The sequence below is a fragment of the Cupressus sempervirens genome, chromosome 7, assembly GCF_028749045.1.
Source record: "Cupressus sempervirens isolate cs-2001-9-10 chromosome 7, ASM2874904v1, whole genome shotgun sequence".
Classification (NCBI taxonomy): domain Eukaryota; kingdom Viridiplantae; phylum Streptophyta; class Pinopsida; order Cupressales; family Cupressaceae; genus Cupressus; species Cupressus sempervirens.
In genome coordinates this window covers 905096388-905102387 of record NC_143124.1, presented here as the reverse complement: position 1 = coordinate 905102387, position 6000 = coordinate 905096388, and positions in this window count along the sequence as shown.

The window sequence follows — 6000 nt, the reverse complement described above, 5'->3', positions numbered from 1 at the left end:
TCACAAGGCATTCCAATGCAGATCCAAATCATTCAATCCAGCTGAACAACTTGTCAAAGCCATATTTGGGTGGGACTACAACACCTGGTGCAGATGTCACTATTGTGGAGAATATGGACATACTGGCATAAATTGTGCAAGACATCACCTAAGGAAGAAGGACACTACTGTAAGGTGCTATAAATGTACAAAACTTGGTCATATAGCTAGAAATTGCATGAATATAGAAAGAATTGAAGATGAGAAGAAAATCAAAGCAAACAACATTCAGAAGCAAATGAAGCAATAGTGGATACCAAATCTACCAAACAAGATAAGTCAAGCAATGGCAATATCACTCAAGAATTGAGTGACTCCACCATTTCCGACTAATATTCATAAAAGAAAGTATGGAACTGCATCCTCCAAGAATTATCCTAAATAGTTCCACAAGAAGAAAGATGATCAGAATAGTATTCAGATACACTTTGATCCAAGACTTAATCGAGTTCGTTCGGGTGCAATAAAGTTTCACTTACTGAGTTATATCAACCGAGCAATGTTGGTTCGTGAACTTACCGAGTTTGGTCGGTACATCAATGTTTTCTTTTGATCACCGAGTTGATAGTATCTACCGAGCAAGTGGATGACAACCTATCATTTCATCTACTGTTGTACCAAGCATTTATGATGAATTTTTAGTCAAAAAGGGAAAAATTTGATCTCATTCTTCACTACAAACTCAGAGCTAAGTTATCTTCTATGATTCCAGAGAAAGCTTAAAGCAATTTTGAGCAAATTTTAAAGGGCGAAGAATCTATTCAAAATTTCTCTTCACTTACCAAGCAGCAATGACATCCGAAAGTAGCAGCTCCAAGGCAAAGAGAGGCTCAAAAATGCTGGTTAAAGGTGTGGAATGGAAGGCGCCGAACTTCAAATTGGCACTAGCAATTGCAAAATCACTTGATCCTAACAGTGCTTAGTCTCAAATTCCTCCAAAGGTACTCCTTATAAATGACATTCGCTCTCATTTCAAATGTTCCATTCAAGAACTTGGAAACCTAGAAATTGATAATGCCCTAGGAGAAATGAGCGTAGATGGAAATTTGAAACCCGAGCATAAGCATCTTGAAACAAAAGGGTTAACCCACATTTCACATTTGCCAAGGAATTTTCAAGTTAAATGGGTTAGGTATGTACTCAGTTGGGTTCACAACGGGCAATTATGGTTAGAGCAACCAATGCTTATCACAAAGAAAATGATTAACAAGATTACTGGCCTTCCAATGTTGAGCAAAGCTAATTCTACCAAAACCCTAGGTTGGGAAGAATTGCAAAGGCTAACCCAAGCAGAATGGGATGGTAGAGGACTTAAGCTCAGTACAGTAGCTGACACTGAATTAAGATTTGGTATTCACATCATTGCTCATAAAATTTACAGTTCGAGCTGTCCAAACAGTGTACCTTGTGAAGCAGTAGATTTAGCATATAAGGTAGTAAAGAAGAATGTTGAGTTTGATCTGTCTGAATTGCTTTTGTCTCAATTTAATAAAAGTATGGAAAGCATAAGGACTTCAAAGAACAACTCTTGCAAATTCGGTTCACTTTTGATCTATTTATTTTTGTATGTTCAAAAGTCTTTTCCATCAAAAGGATTAGTAGTATGGGGAAAAGATATTCCCATTCTTTATCAAATAAATGAGTTCATTGCAGAGTTAGGTGAAAATTTTGACAGTGTTTTGGATAATTACTTTGAAGATTTTAAGGAAAGAATGAACAATAGATTCCGGATTCCACCTAAATTGGTTGAGGAATACAAAGAAGATGTATGCTTTATGATAGATTGTGAAAAAGTATACATACAGGGAGTCAGGCCCCGAGTTGCATGGGTGAAACCTCTTCCTTATGAGGTCAATATTGATGAAACCAGAGATATCATAGAAGCACTGGTGAATGAACCAGTAGACCCAAAGCAACCAGTCTTTGGAACTTATGATGAAGCTAAGACCAAAATTGAGCTTCAAATCAAAATCCCTCAAGTCATTAGCAAAGGAAAGAGGAAGATTGCAAAGCTAAAAATAGAAGTTGGTTCTCTGATGATTACTGAAGGAAAAGGAGAAGATGATGAAGAAGAGGAGGAAATCAAGTCAGAAAAAGAAGAGGAGCCTCAATGGAAGAAAGGTAAGGTGATTATCACCAAACCTAAAAAGCAAGCTACTGCAGTCTTCTCCAGGAGAACAAGAAAAGGGAAGAAGGAACCTGTACTTGTCAAGCCTCCACTCACATTTGAGGCAAGGTTGAAGCAATTAGAAGTAGGAGCTAGCTTCATAAACTTCAAAGCATTGAAGTTTGAAACAAGAACAGAATAGGAGAAAATGCAGATTGAGGAACTAGTATTGAGTAAAATGGGAAAATGGAAATACTCTCTGGACGAGATTGCCTCTCAGATCCCTAAAGAGATATTGGAAAGAAATTGCAACCAAGATGGGAAATTGCAATCAAGACTGTCAAGGATATCTTTGAGCAAACCCTAAAGAATCTCTCGTCGAGTCTCACTAATGCAGAAGTGAAGAAATCACTGAAAGATCATGAAGGTAATATGATGATTAGATTCTACACTTGTTTGATACTAATCAAAGACATTGAGCATGTTGTAAATAATGCAAAAAACATGTGAAAAAATATCTATCATCTACATAAATCCAGTGAGGATATTGTTGAAATCAAGGACAATGACAGTAGTGATGATGATGATATTGAAGATATTCCAGGGGATCTACATTCAATGATGATAAATGTTGAGGAAGAAGACAAGGAAGATGAAATGGAGGAAGAAGAAGCTGAACAAGCTAAGGAGGAAGATGATCCTGTAAAAATTGCAGCCAAAGTCATTGCATCTCTTCCTCACTCTCCACCTAAAGCAGCTATATCAATGGTGGAGATAGCTTCTAGTGGTGAGATTGTGTGCACAATAGCTTTATCAATTGCTCAATCTTCACCTGTTTCCTCTCAGCTTCGGGTACCATCTATGCAAGTGTCTACCACTTCATCAACTGAGCTGCAGCCATCTTCATTGACCGAGGCATCATCAGCTACAGCAGTAAGTTCATCAAGCATATCAACTTCTACTGCAGAGTGTACAGTAAATGTACCCACTGGTACTTCAATTTTGACAATTTCATCTACTCCAATTTTGCATCTGTTAGTTCTCCCATTCCAACCTGTACATCAATCTTGGGAGGAACATCAATTTTTGATACTATTAGCACTTCTCTCAGTCTTCCTCTAGTTAGTCCTATTCCAGTTTTGTCACCCAGTCTAGCCTCATCAACTATTGTTTCAGTTTCAAAGGAAAAAGGTGAAGTCACTGCAGGAAAAGCAAACAGATACATGTTTTCCAGCAAGGCAGTGGATGAGGAAATAGACTTGGATAAGGACATTGTCATTCCTAAGATAGATCTGGATAATGCATCAGTCGATGAAATGAGAATGGTCAGTCAGCTATTAGAGCAGAAGGCAAGGCAAAAATAACTAAGGCATGAGAGAGACCAGGAATATAGTATTATTGACAGTGCTAAAAATATTCTAACATAGGCTATAGGTGTTGAACTAGATTCTACTCAACACATTTTGATTCAGTTAGAAGAGGCTGTATATAAATTCAATGAGGATACCTCCGACCAAGAAAAATTGATTGAAAAGGCAAAGAAGAAATTTGACAATAAGGTGCTTGAGCACATTGCTCAGCATATTGCATTAAAATAGGTAGAATTGTCTACAATTTTGAGTAATTTTGAATATTCTTTTAATAATGTAACTTCACTTTTTGGCAAACTTTGTGATGTTACCGAGTACACTAAGGAAATCAAAGAAAAGTTGAATAAAATTGATGAGGATATGAAGGTCAGTGCGCAAATGTTGTAGCTTGACCACAGCTCAAGTTCATCCCATCATCTCAGAATAAGATTTTTGTCAGAGAAACAGGCAGAATTGTTGAGAGAGGAAGCAAGGATCAGGTGTACTCTAATTGAAATCCAAAATATGATCCTTCCTATCATGGACACAATGCAGAAGCATATTGCCCATTCCAAAACATTGATTCATGACAAAAACTTCTCAATTGCAGATCATATGATTGAACTCTCTGCAGAAGTTCAAATAGCACTCTCCACCAGCAAACTTTTGCAAGAAAATTGGGATAAGACATTGGCTCTTATTCTCAAGGTACATTCTGAGTTTATCTCTCATTTTGGAATCTCTGTGTAAATATATTTTGTTTAATTTGGCATTATTGTCAAAAAGGGGGAGATAGTACACTCCAAAAGATAATTGTGTAAGAGATATGTGTAAACTGTGCATATTATATGGGGGAGATACCAGAACTATATGTCAATTTTTGCACATAAACTTTGAATCATAATTTTTTTTGTCACTAATGCCAAAGGGGGAGATTGTTGGCATAAAGTTATTTGCCATTAGTGACAACACTCATCTCATAGTTCTAACCAAGCATCGAGTAATACAATTCAGACTGAGTGATGGCAACTCAGTTCAAACCGAGCACTGAAGACATAGTTCAAACCGAGCATCGAAGATACAGTCCAAACCGAGCGTCGAAGACACAGTTCTAACCAAGTGAAGAAGCACTTAGTGTTAACCGAGTGAAGATGCACTTAGTGTTAACCGAGTGAAGATGCACTTAGTGTTAACCGAGTGAAGATGCACTTAGTGTTAACCGAGTGAAGATGCACTCAGTATTAACCGAGTGAGGAAGCACTCAGTGATGACCGAGTGAAGAAGGACTCAGTGATAACCAAGCTCAGGAGGTTAATGAAGAAGTTAGTTTCTACCAAGTGACACTATATCTACCAAGTCACCAATGGTTACTGAGTTCTAGGCAATGTTGTATGACTAGTATGAACCGAGCCCCTACCTCTACCGAGTGCATGACGATGCCGAGTAACGTAGTGGATGCCACGTATAAGAAGGTCATCAAGTCTTTCTGAAGAACTCGAGTTTATTTTACTATTTGGCCGACTCAGTTATATTTTGTTTACTTGTGTTTGGTCGACCTTGCATGAATAATTATTGGAATAGTATATATATGTAATGTATTATATCATTCAAGAGATATACAAGATATAGATATCTACACAAAAAAGGGACATAAGATATGATATGAGAAGTGGAATATATGAAATTATGATAATGCAAATTCATCAGCAATAAATAATATTCAGCAAGGTCTACAAGGAGCAGAAATGATTTCATCAATCACAGAAGGTGATCTACAATAAAGAATCCAGTCAAGTTGTAAGTTGATCTGTTGGTTCATCCTAACAGGTGAATCATTCTTGTAAATCCTTTAACAAGGTAGACTTAACCATCTTTATTCAAATCTCCTAACAAAGTGCATACTTGTAAAGTATGTTTGTAAATCCTCTAACAAGGTGGATCTAGCAATCCTCTATGCTCCTAACAGAGGAAATCACCAGAAGTGATCATTGTAAGCCTTAACCAGCCAACTTCATACTGCAGTAACGAAGCTTTGTGGGTATCATCCCCACCCCAGTTTTACTTTCTATTTTGGAAGGTTTTTGGGTCACCAAATCTCTATGCATATATGGTTTAAATGTTTAATAGTTCTTTTATGCAGTAGGCTAGATGAGTGAATGTTGTATATGGTTATTCTGAATTGACTTAAAAGTTTATTGTTATTGATTCACCCCTCCCCTCTCAGTAACCTATTATATCTTGAATATTTCCAACAGAACCATGATCTACCATGTGAAAGGTCTACCATGTTAAAGGTTTACAAAGATTGTTAGGTCTCAACAAAAAACACAAATAGCAAGATCCTCCATTAATTATTTGCATCAAGAACAAACCTTGTGATTTTGTATTTTGGAGGTGCAAAGGAACTAATTTTCATAGGAAAAAGGACCCATCCATTGTTTCATAAAATGATAAAGCATCTTTTTGGACCAATTCTCATTCTAGGTTCTAGAGTTTGATTTGGAT